This window comes from Triticum aestivum, chromosome 7B (assembly GCF_018294505.1).
Source record: "Triticum aestivum cultivar Chinese Spring chromosome 7B, IWGSC CS RefSeq v2.1, whole genome shotgun sequence".
In the NCBI taxonomy this organism is placed as follows: domain Eukaryota; kingdom Viridiplantae; phylum Streptophyta; class Magnoliopsida; order Poales; family Poaceae; genus Triticum; species Triticum aestivum.
In genome coordinates this window covers 423,179,799-423,194,516 of record NC_057813.1, presented here as the reverse complement: position 1 = coordinate 423,194,516, position 14,718 = coordinate 423,179,799, and the positions used below count along the sequence as shown (strand labels likewise).

Genomic DNA, 14,718 nt, shown 5'->3' with positions numbered 1-14,718 from the left:
GGCTTCTCGCTCTTGTCTAATTTCAGCCCACATCTCAGCTTGGCGAGCTTTGAACCTTTTCATCTCAATTTCCATCCACTCCTCATGAGATTGCCCCCCAATATTTTGAGACTCTTTCAGCAATGAGGTGCTAAAACTTTGCAATTGTTTAGGTGGTACACTAGATGGTACAACACTGGGCGACTGCATCATTTGCACAACTCTACCTTTTACTGCAGCAAAATCATGAGGCTTCCCGCCTTCTATTAGTTCCTGTCGAATGGAGTTGCACAAATCCCAAGAGAATGTAAGCTTGTTCTCAACCACCCCGTCTGGATATGGTTGCCCCCCGATGCTTTTAGACTCTTTTGGCAATGAGATGTTGCCGAAATTCTGTAATTGTGTAGGGGGTACATGATATGCCACGGTAGTAGGTGAAGGCATTTGTGCTCCTGCAGAAGTTTCACTTATTCGGCCATGACCATGAAGGTGCGGAGCCGAATTATGGACATCAACAGTTGTGTATGGTGCCAAAACATTAGTAGCATTAGGTGTAGCATATGATGTTTGAGGGTAATTGGCCAAATAACCAGTAGTAACATGGCAATTCCCCTATCCACCGACACGTTTTGATTAACATACTGCAAGTTATTTACCGATGAATAAAAACTTGAAACACTTTGTTGCATACCATTGGAAGTTCCTACATAGGGTGTCTCAACTTGATTAACCGAACTCATCATGTTATTCATCGGCATATAAATTTGTGGGGTTGCAGATGCTTGTGAGTTGGGATATATATGTTGCATATTGCTAAAATTATATGAAGTAGAATCATGGAGATTTTGTTGCATCGGCCCTTCCACATAATTAGATGCATGATTGATAAAGCTAGGGCTAGCCGATACATTATGCTCATTAGATGATCTAGCAACAACATATGCATTATTTGCATCTACATATGTGAATTAGGTAATCATATTACCTTTGTAGATTGCAAACCCTAGATGACGATCTCTTCGTAGTAAGAACGGGCCGGAGACCGTTCAAAGCTTCGTCCCCAACGGAGTCGCCAAAAAGTGTGTTTGCACACGAACACGTCTCTGTGTACCCTCAACGCCGTGGGTGATGCACCGCAGCTCACGTCGAAGGAGACCCGCCGGAAGCGCGGTACGCAAGACAATCCGGCAGGCGCTTTTGTAGACCCGAAACTCCACACGCCCGGGAGGGACCCCGTCAGGGAGCGCGGCGGCTATGGGCTGCCCTAGGTCGGCCTCATCACCCCTAGGGCCTCAAGGTTCGCCGCCCTGCAATGAAGAAGAACGAATGAAGAACGAGGAAGAAGAAGAACAAGGGAGAAGGAAAATTAAAGATAAAAGATGTAGATAGATTTGTTCGATTGTGTGTTGTTGTTCAATCGGCTGTCACCTCTTATCTATATAAGAGACGGGTGGACTTCCCGTACAAGAAAAGGACTTGCCTTGCCGTCCAAATCATAAAAACCTAATAAAACACGGAGTACTAATGACCTCCGGCCCGGATGATCCGGCCTAACTCAGTTTTCTGACAGCAGGTCACTAATCGGGCTGTAACTTTTGCATATGAACTCGGATTAAGATGATGTTTATATCATAATCAACCTCCTCAACAAGACGCACAACTTTTCTGTTGAATACTTTTTGATCTGAAGTCATATTGAGGTAGTTTCGGGATGTTTTATAACATCTGCGGGAGAAAAAACTGCCCGGACGTCCGGACTTCTACCCGGACTGTCCGGCCTCCATCTGGATCATCCGGGACTGTACCCAGATTATCCGGCTTTAGCGCCGACCTTCTGATGTCTATGTGCTTCAATTACCCGGATGATCCGGACCCTGGCCCGGATGATCCGGCCAAACATTGTTGTAGCGCACGGTTTTGCCTGTAACTTTTTCATACAACCTCGGATGAGGACGATCTTTATATCAAAATCGTCCGTTTCGACGAGACGAAGAACTTTGCAGTTATAAGTTTTCACATCAGATGCCATCTTAATTAGGTTCCATGCCATTCTCTAATCTGATGTCAACACGAGTATCTCCGAAATTGGCATATCTTTTGCACCCGAGCTCTATTTTAGACCATCTTTATATCTATCTTGATCTTCTCAAAGAGAGCCATCTCATGGTGACTTTCAATAATAAGTTTGAATTAATCTTGACATAGCTTCAAGCTACTCTTTATAACCGTGCCACTTTTGAGCGTCAACAAAGTGTTCTCCCTGAGTATGCACCGTTGCGAAAGTTCTTCGTGCCGAGACACCACGTGATGATCGGGTGTGATAAGCTCTACATTCACATACAACGGGTGCAAGACAGTTTTACACATGCGGAATACTCGGGTTAAACTTGACGAGCCTAGCATGTACAGACATGGCATCGGAACACTAGAGACCGAAAGGTCGAGCGTGAATCATATAGTAGATATGATCAACATAGAGATATTCACCATTGAAAACTACTCCATCTCACGTGATGATCGGACATGGTTTAGTTGATTTGGATCACGTGATCATTTAGATGACTCGAGGGATGTCTATCTAAGTGGGAGTTCTTAAGTAATATGATTAATTGAACTTAATTTATCATGAACTTAGTGTTGATAGTATTTGCAAATTATGTTGTAGATCAATAGCTCGCGTTGTAGGTCCCCTATGTTTTTTTGATATGTTCCCAGAGAAAACTAAGTTGAAAGATGATAGTAGCAATGACGCGGACTGGGTCCGTGATCTGAGGATTATCCTCATTGCTGCATAGAAGAATTATGTCCTTAATGCACCGCTAGGTGACAGACCTATTGCAGGAGCAGATACAGACGTTATGAACGTTTCACAAGCTCGATATGATGACTAATTGATAGTTTAGTGCACCATGCTTTACGGCTTAGAACCGGGACTTAAAAAATGTTTTGAACGCCACGGAACATATGAGATGTTTCAAGAGCTGAAAATGATATTTCAGACTCATGTCCGTGTTAAGAGGTACTAGTACAAATGCCCGTGCGTTGCAACAGGCATAGAATCTTTCAGAACCTGCTCCATTTGTCATTAACTATAATTTATTTTTCTTTTCTTTTATTGGAATCGCTGTGATTTTTTAGCAATCTCCATTGATTCCAGGCCTACCATCGTGATAACACACGCAATTTTTAGCAATCTCCATTGATTCCAGGCCTACCATCGTGATAACACACGCAAGCGAGACATGGAACCATGTTTTACAAAGCTTATTTGTACGGCCTTCCTTAGCTAAAACATGGGCAACTTTGTTCACCGAACGATGCACCCAGCAAACCTTGGACTCAAAAAGTCTCGAAGAAGTTCTTTGTCATTACGCACCATTTCTTATATTCAGTTATAATAAATGTTGATATTAATGTTACACTGATTATTGCTTCTTGGTTGAGTTTTGGTCATTAAGAAGCCACCTTGGCATTCTTCGCCTGATTGAAGAATTCATGGAATAGTTTCTAAATCCGCTTTCCTTTTTTCTTTTCGGAAAACACGATTTTGTTTGATAAAAATAAACACTTTATTAAAAAAAATAGTGACTATTTGTTTTAAACATTTCTCAATGCAATTTTAAAAAATGGAACAACTTTTGGAAATTTTAACCAGTTTTTTAAAAGTGTGAATATATATAAATGTGTACTTATTATATAACTATTTTTACTATGTTGAGTTTTTTTAGATATATAAGTTTGTTGTTTGTTTGGGAATCATTATTCTTGTATTTTTCATTATTTAGGCTTGGCCCAAACAAAGCACTTGGCATAGACACTTCACGTACAAAGAGAATACTTTGGTATTAAAAAAAGGAAGGGTCTATATCACAATCGACTAAAATTGAATTGGCCTTCAATCAAATATGCCACCCAATAACAATTTGACACCAATGAAAAAAACATGACTGGAAATAAAGGGACATCCAACCAATTTTTCAGAAACTACAAAATGGCAGGCATGTATGACCTATGCACTCTATGATCCATGAGCAAGCAATGAAAGGGGCCAAAAAGCAACATTGCCAGGTCAGTACTCTCACGACCTTCTCCAGTTTATTGACAGTTCTGTTTTCTTCACAACACTTTTGGAAGAAAACCTGAAATTCTCATGGCATTGTCAAGGATCTGAAGTTGATACTTGAAGAAGAAACTCCTGGACACAAACATACTATAAATTCAGCATTAGGCTGCCGTAAAATCAGCATCAACCTGCTGTACAATGATCAACACATGATGAACTAATCACATATATTTAGGAATAGAGGGAGTACTAAACATTTCATCGCCATGAAGCTTCAAATACAGTGGTTTCAGTTGAAATTTACAGTCAACTCACTATGAATAAACTATAACTTTTAACGTGTGTCGAGTTTTGATGAATTTTACAGTGTTCACTTTACTAAAATTCCAGTCAGTAAAAACCAGATCACAACAAAGATACTGGAACTTCTGTAAAAATAAGGAGAACCAACAAGTAACAATGTGTGCTTTATGATCAGATAAGAACAAGAAAGAAGATGGAGGAAGAAGGGGACAGAATAGCTACACAATCAGGAAACTACAGTCACACCAACAAGGCAAACTACAGGTCAGTACTCTCACAATCTCCATCAAATAGTTCTTCCAGTAAAAAAAGTTCAGTACCTAAGAGCATCATCAAAAGATGTCTAGAACATAGTTCAGAAAAATGTAGTAATGTAAATTCAGGTAACTGTATACTGTAAAATCTATACTAGGTCACTGTAAAATACAACAATCACATTCTTTAGGGTACTACTGTAAATTACAGAAGTTATCGGATTGTAAATCTTCAAACAGGGTAGTGTAAATTCAAACATAAGGTCTTTGTAAATTCAAACAATCAAAAAAAAATAGTGATGTAAATTATAGAAGCTATAGGACAGTAAATCCATCACCAGGTCAGTCATCAATTAACTATAATTTACTACGAAAACAAAAAAAGTAGACTTCTATGTGTACTATAGTACAGTAAAATCCATCATAGCAATTCAAAAAATTATAGTAAATACAGGGCAGTTAATCCATCGTCGTCGTATTGTAAATTCATCAACTGAACACAAACTTTTAGGAGGCACTGTAAACTGGATAGTATTACCCGCTAATCAAAAACAAAAAAAGGCCGCCCGGTCCATGTAGCTCCCGCTAATAAAAAACAAAACAAAATAAATGTCGAAAAGACGAACAAAATGAACTTCTTCTTCACTGACTTCACTCAACATACATAGACAAACAAATAGGAAAAATAAATCACTTCACTTGCATGACTTCACCCAACATACATAGACAAACAAGTCAAAAAAATTATATAGGGGACAATGTGGTGCTTCACTTGCACGACTTGACCAACATACACGGAAAAACTCTGAACTACAACCCTTAAATATGATTACTCTACTGCATGTAGGGGCTTGACTCCACCCAACATACAGAGACAGAAGGTCAACATGTGCATCATTCAAGGCAGCCAAATATTGCAAAGGACATGGAATTTGTATACACTGAAGATGATCCTTCTCTCAATGTAAGTAAAAAAAGCAATTACTTTTTTACAAGGATACAATTTTGTAAGTAGAAAAACACATACTTTTATATGAGCGAAACAATATTGAAAGTACTTCAAAATATTAAGGGTCATTCTTGAAGGAAAAAAATATATTCCTGTGCAAATTTATTGATGAAAAATTTGTAACACAACACCCTTGCTGTGCTACTGGGCGCCACCTCCGCCAACCCACACATCTTACTCTTGCTAGCAACGTCACTGGACATGGCGAGGGTGAACTCTCTGTCACATGCTCAAGGGTTATATGATTGGCATTGCTAGTTGAAGGTTATCTAAATGGCTTAAAATCATCATTCTAACCTAAAACAGCAAGATAAACATACCTATATAGACCTTGGAGAGATAAGTATTGTTGCCAGTGTTTGATGAAGCTTCAGATTAAATTACTCCATATTATATGCTTGACTTTCTTACAATCAAGGGGAAATGTAGTAATTTAATCTGAAGCTTCATGAAACGGCAGGAGTACAACAAAGCTGTCCTACCATATTCAAGAAGCTACACTATTTCACTCTGAAGGACCAAGGTGATTCGATGTGCGATCGTCATGCCAATCGCCCAGAGTAATGCTGTTGTGGTGTGATCGGTATTAGGTTATCTGTTGCAATGTCCACCGAAGCAGTGGCAGAACCAGTAACTTGGTCCGTCTGAGAATCACCCTACTGAGACAGACGGGATGACACTGGCCCACACACCAGTTCTCTCCACTCTCTACCACTTCAAGGGCAATTTCGAATTTGTCAGCAATTTCGAATTTGTCAGCAATTTCAGAAGCACCAAAATTACCAGAATATGAACTCTATGGTACGAGTAAAGCAGAGCTGGCGAGTCATGTTTTAGCCCCTTTCTCCGAACTTCAACTCCTAACTGACAGTGACTCGATGCATGAAATGTAGAATAACAATTTTCTATCATTTTTAGATAAGTTAAGAAGATTGGAGGGCCTCTGTATTTGAGAAATGCACACAACCGTTGTAGCCAGTACAAGGTTTACAAAGTTTCAATGGGAACATGTAGGTTCATAGGATAGTAGGAATGTGAAGACACATCAAACTAAAAAACAATTACGGGCAACAGATTCAACTGCGAGCCATGACAAACAGATATTTTAAGTGATTGTTTAGTAATCTAAGAAATGACAAGCAATGAGCATGTCAATATCAAGACTACCTCCTGGACTTGATTGTCAGTGTACTCTCCTAGAGGGTCAAAGTTGTATCTCACAGTTCAATCGAACATTGATAATGGCCAATCTAGAATTCAGATCGTACAACCCAATGGTGCCAATGTCGACAATGTCTACTATTATCTAACCGACAGTAGGAGACATGATACGGAAAAGGGCATGCATGAGAGTTGATTTACCACTACCTATTCTACCAAAAATACCCATCTGCATACCTTGGAGTATATCTCATCTACATCATTATTAAAAAATTAATGACATGAGCTACTTAGAAAAATTCTGTTTTTGATATGGCAAAGCACTGAATCAAACAATTCATCTGCCCATGAGTTTAGATTTCTGACAATTTACTCACAAGGGCAAAAAAATGTGCAGCTGCTTTAGAACATGCCAACACAAAAAATGTAAATATGTAACAAAAGTGGGCAAGAGGGAACAGAGATGATGGTATTTACATGGAGATTATGAAGCTGAAAATTTCTCCCTCTGACGGCCAGTTATGAGATAACCAATCTTCAGACATTGAAAGAGAGGCCTCTGGTATGCTTTTTGTTGGGAAGATTTGCCCTGAAGTAACAAGGCAGTGAGAGTAAAAGTTGGGAACACAACTTGCCGCAGAGCTTAATCCAGTTTTTGAAATCATTCATCTATCTATTTCCAACCGCAATCATAAACAATACAACCACTGTATTGGCATTACCAGATGGTACAGCAGAGTATAGCTAGCAACAACAGAAAATCTGAAGGTCTTTACCCTTTGCATCCATGGCTGACCCATCTTATCAGTCATAACTACCATTAACATTCACATGTACAAACAATGTAGTGTTGTACAAGTGCTCAATCCAGATGCCATTCTTTGTGAAGGGAATTGGAATAGGTAGCAGTACCTTTCTTGTCAACGTAGTGGTCATGGTCGCGATGCAGTCCATCGGCAACAGGGCAGAGGTGGAGGCCATGACGGCCCTCGTCGGATAGGACCTAGCCGGCTCCCAGCTTGCCACCGTCCAGGCCCACCACAACAGCGAGCTCTCCTCTGTGTTGCACACAGAAAAGGGGTGGATCCGGGTCGAACACACACACACACAGAAAGGGAAGGATCGGGAGGCAGTCCTGTGCGTAAGGGATGGGTGGGACTCGAGGGAGTTGACCGGACAATGGAGAGCGGCTGCAGTAGAGGAGGATGAGATAGAGGAGTTGGGGGAAGGTGCAGTGCCGGCGTCGACTGTCACCAGCGGTTGAAAGCCGTAGGGGTGGGGGCCTGGGGGACGCTTCGTGTAGGGGTGCGAGAGGCGGCGGGGCAGGCGATGGCGGCGCTCGGCAGAGGAATCGGGGCCGGCAGCGAGCGTTGGAGGAGTCGGGGCCGGCGGCGCGCGATGCCGTGGCAGGGGGTGGCGGCGCCCTGGCGCTGGAGGTGGAGATGGGAGGTAGGTCGTGGGTCGTCTCGGTGTTTTTTCCTTTTCACATACCGTTTTGGTTTGACTTATCAATTGGACCGCGGGTTGATTTTAGAAAACATCAAGGACTTCTTTGCAAAAGCACGACGACGGTGAGCGAGCGGGCAGAAGCGATAATTGCTTTATTATTATTATTATTATTATAGGGAAAGATGAGACCTCTGACAAGTACTTTGCCTACAAGATGGAGGAGAATAGCTCAGCTAGTGAGCATGTGCTCAGAATGTCTGGGTACTACAATCGCTTGAATCAAGTGGGAGTTAATCTTCCAGATAAGATAGTGATTGACAGATTCTCTAGTCACTATTACCAAGCTACTAGAACTTCATGATGAACTATAATGTGCAAGGGATGACGGAAAAGATTCTCGAGCTCTTCACGATGCTGAAATCAGCGAAGGTAGAAATCAAGAAGAGCATCAAGTGTTGATGGTTAACAAGACCACTAGTTTCAAGGAAAAGGGCAAAGGAAAAGAAAGGGAACTTCAATAAGAATGGCAAGCAAGTTGCCACTCCCATGAACAAACCCAAAGCTAAACCCAAGCCTAAAACTGAGTGCTTCTACTGCAAAGGAAATGGTCACTGTAAGCAGAAGTTCCCTGAATACTTGGCGGATAAGAAGGATGGCAAAGTAAACAAAGGTATATTTGATATATAGATTATTGATGTGTACTTTACTAGTGTTCATAGCAACCCCTGGGTATTTGATACCAATTCAGTTGCTAAGATTAGTAACTCGAAACGGGAGTTGCAGAATGAACAAAGACTAGGTAAGGATGAAGTGATGATATGTGTTGGAAGTGGTTACAAGATTGATATGATCATCATCGCACACTCCCTATACTTTCGGGATTAGTGTTGAACCTAAATAAATGTTATTTGGTGTTTGCGTTGAGCATGAATATGATTTGATCATATTTATTGCAATAGGTCATTCATTTAAGTCAGAGAATAATTGTTGTTCTGTTTACATGAATAAAACCTTCTATGGTCATACACCCAATGTAAATGGTATATTGAATCTCGATCGTAGTGATACACATATTCATAATATTGATGCCAAAAGATGCATAGTTGATAATGATAGTGCAACATATTTGTGGCACTGCCGTTTAGGTCATATTGGTGTACAGCGTATGAAGAAACTCCATGCGGATGAACTTTTGGAATCACTTGATTATGAATCATTTGATGCTTGCGAACCATGCCTATGGGGCAAGATGAATAAAACTCCATTCTCCAGAACCATGGAGCGATCTACTAACTTATTGGAAATAATACATACCGATGTGTGCGGTCCAATGAGTGTTGACGCTCGCAGCGGGTATCGTTATTTTCTGACCTTCATAGATGATTTGAGCAGATATGGGTATATCTACTTAATGAAACACAAGTATGAAACATTTGAAAAGTTCAAGGAATTTTAGAGTGAAGTGAAAAATCATCGTAGTAAGAAAATAAAAGTTTCTACGACCTGACCACGGAGGTGAATATTTGAGTTACGAGTTTGGCCTTCATTTAAAATAATGTGGAATAGTTTCACTACTCACGCCACCTGAAACACCACAGCATAATGGTGTGTCCGAACGTCGTAACCGTACTTTATTAGATATGGTGAGATCTATGATGCCGCTTACCAATTTACTACTATTATTTTGGGGTTATGCATTAGAGAAAGATGCATTCACGTTAAATAAGGCACCATCTAAATCCGTTGAGACGACACAGTATGAACTGTGGTTTGGCAAGAAACCTAAGATGTCGTTTCTTAAAGTTTGGGGTTGCGATGCTTATATGAAAAGGCTTCAGCCTGATAAGCTCGAACCCAAATCAGAGAAGTGTGTCTTTATAGGGTACCCTAAGGAATCAATTGGTTACACCCTCTACCACAGATCTGAAGGCAAGATCTTTGTTGCCAAGAATGGAACCTTTCTAGAGAAGGAGTTTCTGTCGAAACAAGTGAGTGGGAGGAAAGTAGAACTTGATGAGGTAACTGTACCTTCTCTCAATTTGGAAAGTAGCTCATCAGAGAAATCTGTTCCCGTGATGCTTACACCAACTAGAGAGGAAGCTAATGATGATGAACATGAAACTTCAGATCAAGTTACTCTCTGTGATGCCCGGATAATTAGGCTACAGTAACCCCACGTTAACAATGCCACGTCACCTCGGATTACTGTTGATAATCTCGCGTTAGTTTGAAACGATTCATATTCAAAATTTGAATTTAAGTTAAACAATTAAATTTTTCAGAAGTCAAAACTAAATTGATCCTAATGTGTCAAATAATCCTTAGAAATATTGGTGGATAAATTATCTTTTAATAAAATATTTAAATGCACTAAAGTAATAGAAATGACAGCAAAAACAATTAATTAGATGCCTTTTATAAAGTTATAATAATAAAACTAAATTAGTGGTGTGCCAAAATAATTGTGGCAGTGGACTGATTAGTAATACTAATTTAGGTGCTGACTGGGTATTTTATAAAACTAAAATAAAAGAAACTTTAAATGAAAACAGTAAAAAAAGAAAAGTAAAACTAAAAAAGTAAAAGACCCCCCCCCTCCCACATGGCCAACTGGGCCTCGGCCCAGCCGGCTGGCCACAGCCACCCCGGCCAGGCCGGCCCAGCCTTGGCCTATATGGCCCCTCACCCCGAAACCCTAGCACGTAACCCCCCACTCCTCCCCAATCGCTCGTCTCCCCACCCCACCCACGGGTGGATCTGAATCGGGGGCAACCAACGCCCCCGACCCCCTTGCCGTTGCCGTTGCGTGCCATCGCCCCATCGCCCTCGACGCCGGTGGCCCGGACGCCGCCCTGACGTCGCCGCCTCGTCCCGCCACCACCTCGCGGACGCCACCTCCCCGCCGGGAGCCACCGCATTGAGCCTCGCACCGCCTTCTTCCTCCTCGGCCCGTCGAGCTGCGTCGTTGATTCCTACACCTCCGAGCCATCCCCGAGCCCACTAAGCACATCTGCAGGCTCAATGTGAGCTCCGCCACTTCCCCGATTATTCCCGAGCTCGGATTCGAGCTCGAGCACCTTACTGCCGCTCCATAGTTGTCGACGCCATCGCGACCGAAACCGCCATCTCGCTCGCCCATGGATGCGCTGGAGTTTCTCCACGCACGTGTTCTCCCTCTCGCCCGCTGCTACTACTCTACAGCGCCCTCACCGCGCGCCCATCGGTCACCCACGCCGGCCGCCGCGCCCGCACCTTGGCGCTGCTTGGCCTCCCCGCTGCCTGATGTGGTGCTGCTGCCCCCGCCCTGCTCGGGTTGCCGCCCGCGCGGCCCCTGGCCACCGGCGCTCGCGCCCGTGAGCCCTGTGGCTCTGCTCCGCTCCACCGCCCGAACCCGCTGAACCCGCTTGGCCCCTCTGGGCCACTGACAAGGGGCCCCGCCCCCTAAAACGTTAAAAAAAGAGAAAAGGAATTAAAAAACGAATATTAAATAAAAATATTAATCAATTAATTAATTAAATTAATTAACTTAATTAATCCTGATTAGATTGACCTATCACTAGTTAACTTAATTAAACCCTGATTAGCCTAAATAGTTAATGACATGCGGACCCCACATGTCAGTTTGACCCAGTCAACACCTCTGTTGACTGCTGATGTCATGCTAACGTCATGCTGATGCAGTAATGTTGATTTCGAATTAATTTAATAATAATAATTTAGAAAATGATTTAAAACTTTAAAAATTAATATAACCGTAGCTCAGATGAAAAAACTTTGTACATGGAAGTTGCTCAGAACGACGAGACGAATCCGGATACACAGCCCGTTCGTCTGCCACACATCCCTAGCATAGCAAACACGCAACTTTCCCCCTCCGGTTCATCTGTCTGAAAACGCTAAACACAGGGAATACTTTCCCGGATGTTTTCCCCCTTTCGCCGGTATCACCTACTACCGTGATTGGGCACACCTAGCATCGTTACTTGTCATGTCATGCATCGATATGCATCTGTTTGCATGGTATTCATTGTTTCTTCCCCCTCTTCTCTCCGGTAGACTACGCGACCGACGCTGCTGCTGCCCAGTTCAACTATGGAGTTGACGACCCCTCCTTCTTGCCAGAGCAACCAGGCAAGCCCCCCCCCCTTGATCACCAGATATCACCTATTCTTCTCTATACTGCTTGCATTAGAGTAGTGTAGCATGTTACTGTTCGGTTACTCCTATTCTGTTGCATAGCCTGTCATTGTTGCTACAGTCATTGATACCTTACCCGCAATCCTAAATGCTTAGTATAGGATGCTAGTTTATCACCATTGGCCCTACATTCTTGTCAGTCTGCCTTGCTATACTATTGGGCCGTGATCACTCGAGAGGTGATCACGGGTATATACTATACATATATACATACTACAGATGGTGACTAAAGTCGGGTCCGCTTGAAGAGTACCCGCAAGTGATTCACGGATTGGGGGCTGAAAGGACCTTTGTCCCGACGACCCTTTGTGTGGATCTTTGTGGCAGAGCGACAGGGCAGGTTGAGACCACCTAGGCGAGAGGTGGGCCTGGCCCTGGTCGGCGTCTGCGGTTGCTTCATAATAACACGCTTAACGAGATCTTGGTATTTGATCTGAGTCTGGCCATTTAGTCTATACGCACTAACCAACTACGTGGGAAAGATATGGGCACTCGACGTCGTGGTATCAGCCGAAGCCTTCTTGACGTCAGCGACGGAGCGGCGCGCGTCGGATTGGACCGCGTAACGTGACTTCCTTTGTAATGGAGGTTGCTAGGTCTGCTTTCGGCCGCCCTCGCAACGTGCAGGTGTGCAATGGGCGATGGGCCCAGACCCCTGCGCGCATAGGATTTAGACCGACGTGCTGACCTCTCTGTTGTGCCTAGGTGGGGCTGCGACGTGTTGATCTTCCGAGGCCGAGCATGACCCAGGAAAGTGTGTCCGGCCAAATGGGATCGAGCGTGTTGGGTTATGTGGTGCACTCCTGCAGGGAAGTTAATCTATTCGAATAGCTGTGTCCCTCGGTAAAAGGACGACCCGGAGTTGTACCTTGACCTTATGACAACTAGAACCGGACACTTAATAAAACACACCCAGATAAGTTCCGCAGACAACCCGGTGATCGCTTTTCCACAGGGCGACGAGGGGAGGATCGCGGGTAGGATTATGCTATGCGATACTACTTGGAGGACTTCAGTCTACTCTCTTCTACATGCTGCAAGACGGAGGCTGGCAGAAGCGTAGTCTTCGACAGGATTAGCTATCCCCTTCTTATTCTGGCATTCTGCAGTTCAGTCCACCGATATGGCCCTTTACACATATACCCATGCGTATGTAGTGTAGATCCTTGTTTGCGAGTACTTTGGATGAGTACTCACGGTTGCTTTTCTCCCTCTTTTCCCCCTTTCCCTTCTACCTGGTTGTCGCAACCAGATGTCGGAGCCCAGGAGCCAGACGCCACCGTCGATGATGACTCCTACTACACTGGAGGTGCCTACTACTACGTGCATGCCGCTGACGACGACCAGGAGTAGTTTAGGAGGATCCCAGGCAGGAGGCCTGCGCCTCTTTCGATCTGTATCCCAGTTTGTGCTAGCCATCTTATGGCAACTTGTTTAACTTATGTCTATACTCAGATATTGTTGCTTCCGCTGACTCGTCTATGATCGAGCACTTGTATTCGAGCACTCGAGGCCCCTGGCTTGTAATATGATGCTTGTATGACTTATTTATGTTTTTAGAGTTGTGTTGTGATATCTTCCCATGAGTCCCTGATCTTGATCGTACACGTTTGCGTGCATGATTAGTGTACGATTGAATCGGGGGCGTCACAAGTTGGTATCAGAGCCGACTGCCTGTAGGAATCCCCCTTCCAAACTCTTTGGCCGAAGTTGAGTCTAGTCATTGCAAAACTTTTACTAACATGGCTGTGTGTCTTACGGACCCACGTCGCCATTGGGTGGTATTAGGATCTTTTATTCCTCGACCTATACTCTGGGACTCTAATCTCTCCTCTATTCGGGTTAAATGATTTTACCAACGCTAACTCTAGGTTCTCATAATTAGTTCCTCCTGGAGAGCCCCTCACTCCAGATGATTGCTTGGTGCACTGAAGGATTCCAAAGATACACTCTGATGTTCTCTCGAGACTTTGTGCCAGTTGCTTTTGCAATTCCCTACCACCGAAATATCCCTATGGATAAATAAATACACTTGTCGTTCTTACTTTTATCCCGAGTTGATCTTGCTCTCTATTGATATGAGGATACCTTGTGTCTACTACTTTGCAGTTCTTTACCACATGAATACCCCTACAAATAATTACTTGCACTTATCGAGTATTCATCCATCCCCAGTTGTTCATATGTTTCATATGATACTTTGAAATTCTATCCGATCATTCCAGAATCCTCTTTAAAACTACTGCTCTACATATACTTGTCTGCTTACATTATGGTTGCTTCTCATAGGTCTAGCAACATTC

General features: G+C 43.1%; 1 long non-coding RNA gene across 1 annotated transcript; it reads right to left on the bottom strand.

Annotated features, from left to right (window-relative positions):
- Positions 1-3,857: 3,857 nt before the first annotated feature.
- On the bottom strand, positions 3,858-8,247 carry LOC123160765 (uncharacterized). The gene is made up of 3 exons (XR_006480365.1): positions 7,682-8,247; positions 7,247-7,358; positions 3,858-4,174 (listed from the first exon to the last, which is right to left on the bottom strand). It is a non-coding gene; the product is annotated as an uncharacterized lncRNA (long non-coding RNA).
- Positions 8,248-14,718: the final 6,471 nt, after the last annotated feature.